At 40.1% G+C, this 15045-nt stretch overlaps 2 protein-coding genes across 2 annotated transcripts in view; both read left to right on the forward strand.

Annotated features, from left to right (window-relative positions):
• Positions 1 to 15045, forward strand: part of LOC142342481 (mitochondrial potassium channel ATP-binding subunit-like) — a 230834-nt gene that overhangs the window by 109334 nt on the left and 106455 nt on the right. The gene's annotated exons all lie outside the window — the stretch shown is intronic.
• LOC142351439 (histone-lysine N-methyltransferase SETDB1-B-like) overlaps positions 1 to 15045 on the forward strand; it is a 123364-nt gene that overhangs the window by 40590 nt on the left and 67729 nt on the right. The window lies entirely within an intron of this gene.

Consider the following 15045-nt stretch of genomic DNA (forward strand, 5'->3'; position numbering starts at 1 on the left):
GGACAATATCTATCCAGTGACCTAAAAAAGTATCTCAAGCAGTTCCCAAGACTATCGATAACAGAAGGCGTCCTTCATCGCAAGTTCTATAACCACACTGGAAACCAATTTATTAAACAATATTGCGTCCCGTCGCACTTACAGAAGGAAGTACTCTACAGAATTCATAACAGTGTTTGGAGTGGGCACAAAGGAGTCTCACTGACAATAGCAGAATTCAGAAAACGATTTTACTTCCCGAACTTCACTGAACGCCTAACAGAATATATCAGAAACTGTCTCACATGCTTGCAAACAAAACCAGCACCAACATCTGCATTGAAACCTCCATTACAACCACTTTCGTCTCTACAAAACTTCCCAGCAGACCTTTTACTAATAGATCTGGTGGGAAAGATGCACCCTTCTCCCTACACGTACATTCTCTCAGGTATTGACGTGTTCTCGAAGTACCTTTTCGCCACACCTCTTATGAAAGGCGACGCAGACATCGTAGCACGAGCCCTTGTCTCAATTTTTCTGAGACACTCCTACATTCCCTAAAGAATCATATGTGACCTTGGTACTGCGTTTACATCCGAACTAATGAGCGAACTAGCAAACCTATTGGAGGTAGAGCTCAAACATTGCACACTGAAACATGCGCAAACCATTGGCTTACTTGAAAGAAACCACGCACCGCTCAAACAAATCTTGAGAATTAACGAAAACCAAACTTCCTCGGACTGGCATAGATACGTTGACATTGCAGTATTCATACACAACACAACATTTGCACCAGCTCTTGGGTGCACGCCATCTGACGTCTTTCACGGCAGAACACCGATAAATCCTTTGGACCTCAGATTTCAGAATACAAAATTATGGGAGTCTCACCCAAAATACGACTGCATTAAAGTGCTACAAGACAAAACTACGGAGCTTTTCTCCAGCGTAAAAGACAACCTTATCTCGTCTTATCTGAAATATAAAAAGTACTATGACAGAAAAGCCAACGCCACACCACTAAAACCCAAATCATACTGCCTGATCCTTGACCCAAAAAGCACAACACAGGTAGCAGTGATGAATAAACAGCAAAGCAGGTGGATACCATTATACAGAGTAGAAAAAGTGCTCACGAATGCAAACTACATTGTACGCAAAACCAACACAAATTACACGCAATGTATCCATCGAATGAGACTTCGACCTGTGAAACCTCAATATCAAGTAGAAGACCTCGAACATGTAGACCCCGAAAACTTTGAAGCAGATCCCACCATACCAGAACAAGAGAGAGAACCACAGCTGTTCGACAACCAAGTCAGGCACCACATTAACGAAGACAACATGCAGCTACCCATAACAACACCAGATGCCCAGTCAGTTTCTTTCAACTCAAACATCCAAACAGCTAATTTTTCTTCTGAAGACCCGCCAATACAATTTCATGATATGACACACGAACCGACGTTTGACCAAGATGCATTCTTCGTGGAAGGCTCAGTTCCAAGCGCAAACACGCAAGAAACACCAGAATCAATTGATACAGGAGACTACGTCTTCTCAAACAACTCAAACTTCTTACCGTCCGACAGTCGTTTTGGCTCAAATCGACGATACAACCTTCGCAGAAATGATCATCTGTCATTGGCCCGAGAAAACTCGCTATATAACCTCTTGCAACCATCAGAAAAAGCAAAGGAAGAACAGGTAAAAGTCATAACTTACTTCCCACTTGACCACATCCCAGACCCAAACCTGACAATTGATACAACAGAAACTGATCACGATGAGAGCATTGCAGACTCACAAGCGACAAGCGCACAGTCGCGAAACCAGAGTCTCAATGACTTCACGTTCGATTCATCTGAAAATCTTGGCGATCTATTTGGTGACGTTAATAGCCCCGTCTACACGCCCCCAATATTAGACACTACAGGCGAAACCTTATACCGGACCAACTCGATCAACGATATTTACAACAATACAACCTCAAGCGATGATGTCCAACAACCGATATCCGACGAGAACAATGAGCACTCCCTTATAGGAGGCAACATTTCACAAATTGAAAATAACGAGAGCAATAGTGCTATTTCTCAACACGATAACCCAAGCACATCTTCACCACTTCCTCAAAGAGTATCCAACAGAGAACTAGCGGACCTTGGCCCAACGCTTCAAAACAGACGAAGAATTGTTCCGCTAACACTTCACCGTCGGGAGATCAACGGAAACCTTCACCAAACTTTTGGCTTCGAAGATGACAGCCAATAGGAATTGAGCACCAATTCTCTATTATACATACACATTAGATACGTCACCAACCAATGAAAACAATCCAAAAAAATCCTAATTTAAAAGGAAAAAAGATACAGCTCAAATCATTTTCCACAACTCTGTACCTGAAAATCAGTCGCACAAAGACTCTAATTGAATTTCACAAACAAGCCTATTTAGCCAAAATGCTCAATACCGTATTATTTTTACTACAGCTTTTACCCCTGATAAAAACGAACCAACCATCGGTGGCAACAAAAGATGGAGTATTATTCAACCTTCATCAGAAAATTCTATTGACAGAAAAATTTGTCAAAACTGAAATCCTGGTCCCCTACCCAATATATAACAAAACAGTGGAAGACAAACTGATCAACCTGACAAAAGAGATAGACAAAATGTGGACTTCAGAAAATTATGGATGCCCATTGAAATTCATAAATATGACTGACTCGACAGCAGGCCTCCACTGGATAGCGCAACAAACAATGATAGAAAACCAACAGGCCCAACACGACATTGTAAACCTCAAATTGGAAATGAACACACTACTAAGAGCAAACAGTCAAACTTCTACAACACTGCAAAGACAACCCCGCGGTGCGGCTGCCGCAGCAGCAGCAGCCGCAGTGCTTGGAATTGGAATAGGAACAGGCGACAAATTACTATGCTTCATCAAATCAGTGTTTGGAGGATGCGAAAAAAGAGTGGCTAGAAACCAGAAAAACATCAGACAAGCAATGGCTTATCTTCAATACCTAACCGATCATGTTGAACAAATAACAATCCAAAACAATGAAAAATTCTATGTTGTATCAGGTGAACTGAAAGCCATCAAAGAAGCCCAGAACGAAATTATAGAGACACAAAACAGGAACTGGGAACTTGCTGAAGGACAATTCAAGGCGTTACGACAAAACGTGCACCACATGAGAAACTGCATCCAATACTTATACGTAAGAGAACAAATCAATCAACATAGTCTTGTACTTAGCAACATTTTTCAAGCAATACTTGCTAACATCAAAACATACCGATCGGCCCTTTATACATTTCGAATCAACATACTGAATGCCTTGACGCCTCTCATGAATCAGCTATTACCAATGTCATTAGTCCCAAGGGAGCAGTTGCATGAAATTCTTACGATTGTTCATTTGCAACAAAATGGACAACAGGATCGATTATCTCTAGCCGTACCAATCCAAGAGATTCTCTCATACTATGAAACGAAATTAGTCACACAAGTCGAGGCAATTGATGCAGGTCTTATACTTTCACTTGCAATTCCAATGGCTTCAAAAAGTACAGTTATGAACGTATTGCATGCCATTCTTACCCTTTCACTCAGATCTAAGAACAGCCTGTGACCTTTCACTCAGATTACCCAAAGTTGACCAGCAATATGTAATAATGGCCGATACATCCTTTTACGCAGCCGGATACGTACTAATGATAGAAGACTACACAACAAATGATGATAATCAGGAACTGAAAATTTATGCACCCGTCAGTTTTGGATCTAGAATTTTCCACCCAAACCAGCTCAAACTTTCGATATATGCGAAAGAATTCCTCGCAGTTCACTTTGCCCTAGACACCTTTGCAAATATTATATGGGGATGTAAAAAACCAATTCTCATTTTGACAGACAACAGATCAGTAACCCGGTTCTTTCAAACAAAAATCATACCGCCAACACTTTGGAATGCTCTCGATCATGTGCTCAGCTTCGACATCATACTGGGACACATACCCGGAAAAGCCAATTTAGCAGCGGACTATCTGTCGAGAATACACATAAACCCGAAAGAAAAGCTCGAGCTACGCATCAACTCACGCATACCGATGCACGAAATCGAAATCAACACAGCAGATACACCTGACAATTCAATCAGTTATCTGAACAGCTCAGAAAATGACGATACCCCCAAAATTATGAAAACATACTTACTTGAGAGAAAACAAACCAGCGGAGAAGATCCTATGAATGTTCGAGCTGACGTTGAACTGCAAATTCTTGCACCTGCAACGCAACAAATAAACGCCATGCATGAACAAAACCCATTGGATGAATTCGTCACTCACGGGCACGGACCTTTAGACCTGCGTGCCGAACAACAACAAGACAAAGATATCAAACGGGTACTGCTCTGGTTTGAGAGAGGTTCACCGACTTCAGGACAATATCTATCCAGTGACCTAAAAAAGTATCTCAAGCAGTTCCCAAGACTATCAATAACAGAAGGCGTCCTTCATCGCAAGTTCTATAACCACACTGGAAACCAATTTATTAAACAATATTGCGTCCCGTCGCACTTACAGAAGGAAGTACTCTACAGAATTCATAACAGTGTTTGGAGTGGGCACAAAGGAGTCTCACTGACAATAGCAGAATTCAGAAAACGATTTTACTTCCCGAACTTCACTGAACGCCTAACAGAATATATCAGAAACTGTCTCACATGCTTGCAAACAAAACCAGCACCAACATCTGCATTGAAACCTCCATTACAACCACTTTCGTCTCTACAAAACTTCCCAGCAGACCTTTTACTAATAGATCTGGTGGGAAAGATGCACCCTTCTCCCTACACGTACATTCTCTCAGGTATTGACGTGTTCTCGAAGTACCTTTTCGCCACACCTCTTATGAAAGGCGACGCAGACATCGTAGCACGAGCCCTTGTCTCAATTTTTCTGAGACACTCCTACATTCCCTAAAGAATCATATGTGACCTTGGTACTGCGTTTACATCCGAACTAATGAGCGAACTAGCAAACCTATTGGAGGTAGAGCTCAAACATTGCACACTGAAACATGCGCAAACCATTGGCTTACTTGAAAGAAACCACGCACCGCTCAAACAAATCTTGAGAATTAACGAAAACCAAACTTCCTCGGACTGGCATAGATACGTTGACATTGCAGTATTCATACACAACACAACATTTGCACCAGCTCTTGGGTGCACGCCATCTGACGTCTTTCACGGCAGAACACCGATAAATCCTTTGGACCTCAGATTTCAGAATACAAAATTATGGGAGTCTCACCCAAAATACGACTGCATTAAAGTGCTACAAGACAAAACTACGGAGCTTTTCTCCAGCGTAAAAGACAACCTTATCTCGTCTTATCTGAAATATAAAAAGTACTATGACAGAAAAGCCAACGCCACACCACTAAAACCCAAATCATACTGCCTGATCCTTGACCCAAAAAGCACAACACAGGTAGCAGTGATGAATAAACAGCAAAGCAGGTGGATACCATTATACAGAGTAGAAAAAGTGCTCACGAATGCAAACTACATTGTACGCAAAACCAACACAAATTACACGCAATGTATCCATCGAATGAGACTTCGACCTGTGAAACCTCAATATCAAGTAGAAGACCTCGAACATGTAGACCCCGAAAACTTTGAAGCAGATCCCACCATACCAGAACAAGAGAGAGAACCACAGCTGTTCGACAACCAAGTCAGGCACCACATTAACGAAGACAACATGCAGCTACCCATAACAACACCAGATGCCCAGTCAGTTTCTTTCAACTCAAACATCCAAACAGCTAATTTTTCTTCTGAAGACCCGCCAATACAATTTCATGATATGACACACGAACCGACGTTTGACCAAGATGCATTCTTCGTGGAAGGCTCAGTTCCAAGCGCAAACACGCAAGAAACACCAGAATCAATTGATACAGGAGACTACGTCTTCTCAAACAACTCAAACTTCTTACCGTCCGACAGTCGTTTTGGCTCAAATCGACGATACAACCTTCGCAGAAATGATCATCTGTCATTGGCCCGAGAAAACTCGCTATATAACCTCTTGCAACCATCAGAAAAAGCAAAGGAAGAACAGGTAAAAGTCATAACTTACTTCCCACTTGACCACATCCCAGACCCAAACCTGACAATTGATACAACAGAAACTGATCACGATGAGAGCATTGCAGACTCACAAGCGACAAGCGCACAGTCGCGAAACCAGAGTCTCAATGACTTCACGTTCGATTCATCTGAAAATCTTGGCGATCTATTTGGTGACGTTAATAGCCCCGTCTACACGCCCCCAATATTAGACACTACAGGCGAAACCTTATACCGGACCAACTCGATCAACGATATTTACAACAATACAACCTCAAGCGATGATGTCCAACAACCGATATCCGACGAGAACAATGAGCACTCCCTTATAGGAGGCAACATTTCACAAATTGAAAATAACGAGAGCAATAGTGCTATTTCTCAACACGATAACCCAAGCACATCTTCACCACTTCCTCAAAGAGTATCCAACAGAGAACTAGCGGACCTTGGCCCAACGCTTCAAAACAGACGAAGAATTGTTCCGCTAACACTTCACCGTCGGGAGATCAACGGAAACCTTCACCAAACTTTTGGCTTCGAAGATGACAGCCAATAGGAATTGAGCACCAATTCTCTATTATACATACACATTAGATACGTCACCAACCAATGAAAACAATCCAAAAAAATCCTAATTTAAAAGGAAAAAAGATACAGCTCAAATCATTTTCCACAACTCTGTACCTGAAAATCAGTCGCACAAAGACTCTAATTGAATTTCACAAACAAGCCTATTTAGCCAAAATGCTCAATACCGTATTATTTTTACTACAGCTTTTACCCCTGATAAAAACGAACCAACCATCGGTGGCAACAAAAGATGGAGTATTATTCAACCTTCATCAGAAAATTCTATTGACAGAAAAATTTGTCAAAACTGAAATCCTGGTCCCCTACCCAATATATAACAAAACAGTGGAAGACAAACTGATCAACCTGACAAAAGAGATAGACAAAATGTGGACTTCAGAAAATTATGGATGCCCATTGAAATTCATAAATATGACTGACTCGACAGCAGGCCTCCACTGGATAGCGCAACAAACAATGATAGAAAACCAACAGGCCCAACACGACATTGTAAACCTCAAATTGGAAATGAACACACTACTAAGAGCAAACAGTCAAACTTCTACAACACTGCAAAGACAACCCCGCGGTGCGGCTGCCGCAGCAGCAGCAGCCGCAGTGCTTGGAATTGGAATAGGAACAGGCGACAAATTACTATGCTTCATCAAATCAGTGTTTGGAGGATGCGAAAAAAGAGTGGCTAGAAACCAGAAAAACATCAGACAAGCAATGGCTTATCTTCAATACCTAACCGATCATGTTGAACAAATAACAATCCAAAACAATGAAAAATTCTATGTTGTATCAGGTGAACTGAAAGCCATCAAAGAAGCCCAGAACGAAATTATAGAGACACAAAACAGGAACTGGGAACTTGCTGAAGGACAATTCAAGGCGTTACGACAAAACGTGCACCACATGAGAAACTGCATCCAATACTTATACGTAAGAGAACAAATCAATCAACATAGTCTTGTACTTAGCAACATTTTTCAAGCAATACTTGCTAACATCAAAACATACCGATCGGCCCTTTATACATTTCGAATCAACATACTGAATGCCTTGACGCCTCTCATGAATCAGCTATTACCAATGTCATTAGTCCCAAGGGAGCAGTTGCATGAAATTCTTACGATTGTTCATTTGCAACAAAATGGACAACAGGATCGATTATCTCTAGCCGTACCAATCCAAGAGATTCTCTCATACTATGAAACGAAATTAGTCACACAAGTCGAGGCAATTGATGCAGGTCTTATACTTTCACTTGCAATTCCAATGGCTTCAAAAAGTACAGTTATGAACGTATTGCATGCCATTCCGATCCCAATGCCGGACGGGGATACGGGTAAAGCTTTAGTTTGGCGACTTGAAGCCAAATACATGGCCGTCTCAGACGACGGAGAAGAACTAGCGTTTATCGATGAAGACGAGCTCGCAAATTGTATCGGATCCCAAAAATACGCAATATGCACCAAAGCCATTCCAACAGAACAGACTTATCAGTCCTGTATGGCTACTTTACTTTACCACGATGGCGAGCTACTTCCATTGCAACGCTGTCAACTGGATGTAGTAGAATTGCCGTTGACTGAAAAAGCACGCAATCTCGGCTTCGGTCGTTGGTTAATAACATCGTCCAAAGACGATTATACACTCATCGAAAGCGCTGGTAATGGCAGCAATCCATTGGCAAGAATTGAGCATCCTGGGTGCAGAGTGTGTATCATCACACTGGGATGTGGAAAACAGCTTAGAGGACCAAATGTTCATCTTCGCTCAGACCTCACTGCTTGTGACACAGTACCGGCAATACGGTTAGACTTTCAATTGCCAGATCCAATAAGTACACTCTTTAAACTACTGCCCCCATTGGATGAACTACCAAACTTCTCATCAAGATCTGAGGCACAAATTCAAATTCTTCAGCAAATTCAACCAGAGTTCAAACAAATGGAAACACGGCGAACAAACAGCAAATCAATAGAACAAATGGCCGAACCAATTTTAGAAAGAATAAGAGTATTCAAGCCCGAACTCGAACACCGATTCGAACAGTACATACCATGGAAAATATCTCTTCTTTACGGATTTTTATCCTTCTTGATTAGCGTATTACTACATCTAACTTATTCGCATCTTTTACACAAATGGGCAAAACTTCACCGACGTTTCCCTTTCCGAATAACACACGAAGGACGGCGAATAAAAACAAAACTAGTACAAGTTGTCGCATTAAATGACTATGAATACCTACAAGAACATCCAGAACATCCCCTGCACAAATGCTCATTAGTACTACCACTCGAAATTAAAACTGAGTTCGAAAACCAAAACGAAGAAAACATAAATAAACCTCGCACTCCTTACACATTCCTAAGAGACTACATCAGGAGACTAAAACGTAACGAAGAACCAACTATCAAAATTGATCATGTCAACAGGCCTGCCGCACCGAGCCAGCCCATCTATACACATATACCGGAACACCCACCGATATCCCATTACGGAGCTTACCCTCTCAGAACGATCAATACAGGGAACGTTTAAAAAAAAAAAAAAAACTGACTGGGACTCGAACCCTCAACTTCAGCATGAGAGTGCAGCGCGCTACCAACTGCGCTAAGTGGGACGGCCGCGTGGTCCGTAAAAACAGCTTATAAATCAAAAAAAAGGAAAAAAAAGTTAAATTTTTTTTACCCTTCCCCTTTTCTCTACCCCCTTACCCTTACCCTAGCTTACCCTTACACCCCTTTGCCCTTTCCCAGATTTTCCCACATTATGGAAGCACCGGGAACCCGCCGGGATTCGAACCTGGAACCCCAGCTCAACGGCCAGAGATACTAACCACTGAACTAAGTCACTTGTTAAAAGTTATCAATTACATTCACTTCTACTCTGCCGCAAATTAGAAATTTTGTGTTAGCACTGAGCAAGGAAAACAAAATTTAAAAATAAATTTTTAAAAAAAAAAAAATAATAATAATTATTAATGAACAACATTTATAATAGCCCTAAATAAACCAGAGGGACCTATCCTCCATCGGCAAAGTACCCACCATTATATTTGCGAAAACTTAATTCAAAATTTTGATATTACTCGAGTATTTAACCAAAATTTTCATTACTTGCAATTATTCTTTGAGAAAAATCAACAAAAAATTACAGAGCAATTCCCCTTAAACCTCCATTGTTAAAGGCGGGGATTTGCTCCCTACCTTTTTATCCACCGACGAATTTATTTTTATAAAGAATTTATACTGACGCACTAAACAACGGAGTAATAAGATGCAACTCCCGAAGGAAACGTATCAATTATCTGTCAAACCGAGAAAAAGAAGGAAATCCATTAACCCGGAAGGCGAACTGTCCATCAATCACATTGACAGCCTATAATGGAACACTAATCAACCCAACCAGGGATAATTCCCCACAATCCCAATTAATCGAAATGTCAAATTTCCCCCACTTCCCCCGCAACACTATCAATCATTCAAACTACTTTCTGCCTGCTAACTACCAGCAACACTCTTTATTGCTAACTGTTCATTCTCTCAACCTATAACAATTTCTTCGCGGATAGAAACTTGGAAATTATTTCAAACAACTTAAACAATTTTCCTACAACTAAAATTTTACCTTTTGCATTATTTCAAACATTTTATAATGAATCCAGTATATCACTTCAGAATTAAAGTTGAGCCGCGCATCAACACTACATTCAACGGCCAGCCAGCTTATATTACTGAATACAGCATTGCCTTTTTTACAGATCGTGAAGCACTAATCAGTATTAACATGCAACAAGACAATATTGTCAACAATATTTACTCAATTTCTTTTATCCCCCTTACAGTGAATGAGACATCAGCCGTATGGCAAACAATTCTACAATGTATACAATCGGGAAATAATTATATTAATGTGAATTTCTACCTTAACTCAGAAGGAGAACCAGTTGCAGTAGAACCATCGCAACCAACCATTTCTGAAAGTCCCGAAAGCCCTGACCCTACATCAGACCACAATTCAACTGAATTAAATTATATTCCAATTTCTCCCCCATCACCCATTCCATTCTCAGATGACTCCATGTAAATTTCCTCAAACATTTGCATTTATATTCCATTAAAAATCTTATCTTATGTCTTATCCACCAACCCCAACTTTCACCACAATTGACCAATCAGAAGACACCATTCCTTACATCTCTCCAATTCCAACCCAATTTCCACTTTATGCATACTTTCTCACTGATTTTGATATAAAACTTGCAGTCTTTTCTGAATACTTCATATTCCCCTGCAATACCTTATGCTTCTGGATTAACTTCTTTGGACAATAATCAAGACAAAAAAATCACTTTGGAACCAGATCATCCAAATTTTCTTACCTTTTTGAATTTCTTACAGAACACCGAAGAAGAATTTTTAGAAGGCGAATTTGACCTGTAATTTTTTTTTTAAAAACCATATTTACTTATTCTTTCCATGATATTTACAAATCTCAAAACCTAGCACCTCAACAATTTTGAATTTTCTTAAAAATCATGACAAGCATTTGGGACCAAATCCAAAATTACGTCGGCCCAGAAGACATCGCCCCAAAATTACACACCAGCCACAACATCAACGTTTGCGTAAAAGTCGGAATCCAATATAGGGAATGTTTTTTCAACGAATACGCAATATTACAAAATGGAACCATCGTGATCTGGGCACACTCCCATACAGGCCTTCTCACGAAAAAATGTTTTTTCTACACAACCTGGGAATATTACACCTACGTTTACCATTTCATTACTTCATCCCAAGGTACCCAACTAGCCCACCAATTCTGGGATTTTATTCAAATGGACAATGACGACCCCATTGAGTTCGACCCTGTTGGCATCCGTGTATTCACTTAGACTTGCATAATTTTCTCTAATTTTTATCCGAAATACTTTTTTAAAATCTTTTTTCATGAGTCGCAATTAATTTCATGTAGTACTTATTTTATAAACACCGCAAATTATTCAAATGTAACGCCTCCTCTTCTTATTTTTAATTTCTTACCAATTTAATTTTTTACTTCTGTCCAAAAAAAAAAAAATTTTTTACTCGTGAGTCACAACTCGTGAGCACAATGAGCAAGCACCCCTAACATAGCAAACTATTATTAACCAATCTATTCCCAACCATTATCAACAAAAATTAACATCCCACCTTGTTATCACTTCGAAGGGCACGCGATTGAAAGTCAAAATATTAATTGCTTACACTACATACGACTGTGCAAAATAACGACCCAAAAAACTCACGAAACATCATTTTTTTTCCAAAACAAAACCAAACTAACACAGACAGGACCCTTACCGATTGCTCAGTATCAACAAAAAAAGATCCTTTCAAAACACGTTGAAAGGGCACGGGCTTGAAATAATAAAATCTCAAAAAATTTGAAAAAAAACCCTGGCAGTATAGTTCCAACCCAAAAAAAAAATGTAAATTAAAGTTGAACAACTCACTTATTCCATTGAAGGATCCTTTGGAGGAAGAAACGAATACACAAAATTCTCGTTATCGTTCGATTGCGTTTTCGTTTCCCGTTTCCCACCCCATTTTCTTCGATTACCTCGTTTGTTATTTGTTTTTAAAATTAGACCACTATTAGCAAAACTTTGCACATGCTCAGTCACATCACTAGCACCACCAGTTGATACTTCTCTTTCTTTCGCCCAGTCTAACACTGCCTTTTTATTTTTATTTGATATTACAATTCTTTTTACCACACCTTTACGTACACCATAAGCAAACGATCCCAAAGTCCGATCAACAACAACTTGATTCGATTGATCACGCGCCTCCCAGCCAGTCACCAACGACAAACCTCTTGTAAAAGTTAAAACAGCATGCGCACACAACGAAGGCTGGCACAACACATTATCTTTCGTCGTAATGAAAAACCAAACATCCTTTCCCAAACCACTTGCAGAAGGACCCCTCTTAATTAAATCCATAAAATATTGCGGAGTACCCATAACATTATTAAAATCCCTTGATGTCTGATAACTTCCACAAATCAGAAACAATTTCTCACCACACGGCGTTTTCGAAACACTATGATTACCCCCAATTTCAACATGTGCCGCCGTCCACCACTCATTCCATTGTACCATGGCATCTCTCCTTACACCAGTAAAACCATCAGGCAAAACACCACTCATCAAACCATCCACACAAAACGTCCAACCTATTGAATTACACAAACCAGCATACGACCCAACTTCTTGATACAACCTGCTATCACCACTCTCCAACTTTAATTTACTAACATAATTATACACATCGCCCTGATTTCTACAGCCCCGGAACCCTTCCACTAAACTTTCTTGCAATCCCACAATTTCTTCATTATTTATTGCTAATGGTACCTTTGGCCAACCATTCTCTCCAACCAGTCCCCCTTTACCTTCTATAGTTAATTTATTCTTTAAGGAGTTCCAACTATTTATACCCCGCCCATCGACTGTTTCCACTTCTTTCCATCCGAGACTTATTAATTTTTTCCGATCGTAGTACTGATGTTTGAACTCGTTCATTTCGATTAGCAAATCTTGTCTGCCTCGTGTCGTTCTAAACACGATAATTCTGTTTAAAAAAAATATTAATGCTAGCCTATGAAATCCTAAATTGTTATAAGTAATTAACGAACCTTTTAGTGTCCATACTTTGATAAAATAGGATATTCCGTTTCTTCGTTATTACAATCGTTTTTGCAAAGCTTCGATAAAAGATCCAATAGTCGATGAGTAACGCCGCTATTAAAGTTTGACCTCTCCGCAGTAAACGTATTCTGAATAACTTGATCAATAGAGCAGTCAATCACACTGTTCTCAATTTACTTTCCTCCAAAACTTCCATTAGTGACTGTCAATTACTGCCATACCGAGGGATTTACTTCATTACTTTACTCCCCTCACAACGTGGAGCAAATGGAACTGCCACACTTGACAGATCACTACTACATTAATCTTCCTGGGAAAAATGCAAATAAACCCGAAGAGATTATCAAACAACTGTCATACTGATACAAAATCTAATTAACGGCCTCCCACTCTAACCTTACTCAGGAAAAAAAAGAAACTATTCATCACTTTATCTATTCAGTCCCACTTTCATTGTTAACAGCGAAGAAAACAGTAGCAGAGAAAATGAACTATCAGCCTGACCCCCTACAACTCTTCTCCTTCGACGGGAGGCTCGCCCTGCTTATAAAAATGGGCATACCACAGACGCCCATTTACCGCACTTACGTGCAAATTACCTACGTGTGGCAGGGCGAGCCCACGAACCTGGACGTACTCAGAAAAACAGCCCTCATTCCTAGACGAAGCAGCCTTATGCCTCATTTAAGGAGAGTTGTGGGCGGTCAGGAGGCCCTTAATTTACGAATCGAGCCTCATCACTACGTCATCCGACATTTTTAATCTATTTTTATACAACACTGCACGTCTCTATTTTTCTACTGCATGCTTACTACGCCTGCCACGACCAACACGAACATCATTGAAACACTTGGCAAGAATCGAGGACTCAAATCTTCAATCCCACCATCACCAACTGGACACATATGGCTCCGATATGGCACGAAACTCACATCCACTTGGCCAACGCGGAATGTAATATTCTTTTCACAACATACAGCGGTCGCGTTCCCCAGCTCAATTTCTTCGCATACATCAGACGACAAAACAAGAGGCCACAAAAGAGCAAACAGACAGTAAACTTTCAGCATTTTGATCTGGAATACTCAATAAAAACTTAGAACAAACCACTATTGATGTTGCTTTCCATTTATACTTAATTAGCCCAGTAAATCCCTTGACTTTGACAATACCACTAATCAAGACCCACTTGGCACAGCACACTAGGCAACCCTGTTTATAATCATAAGATTAAAGGTTCGAAACCCATCGCCTCCGCTTTTTCTAAAGAGCCGTAATATGACGATGCTAAATTTTGATTGGTTGAAAAAGACTTTTATAAATTCATACAGCACGCATTTTATTATCTTGAAATTCAGACAGACGATTGTGCTCAGTACAGTTCAGTTGCTTTCCATATTACTTGAATTGAAAAACTTGTAGCAGAAAAAGAGCGTTTTTACCGAACCCGCGCTTCGAATAGCACTTAGCAAAAACTTGCAATTAAAAGCCTTTATTAGAAAGGATATTGCAACGATAACTCTGTCTTCATACAATATAGTACTTGGCACTAGCACCTACATAGCTGCTTCTAAAAAGATAAAAAAAAGGAAGAAGCAAACAATAAGAAGA

This window comes from Convolutriloba macropyga, chromosome 1 (genome assembly GCF_964194025.1).
Source record: "Convolutriloba macropyga chromosome 1, txConMacr16.3, whole genome shotgun sequence".
NCBI lineage: Eukaryota > Metazoa > Xenacoelomorpha > Acoela > Convolutidae > Convolutriloba > Convolutriloba macropyga.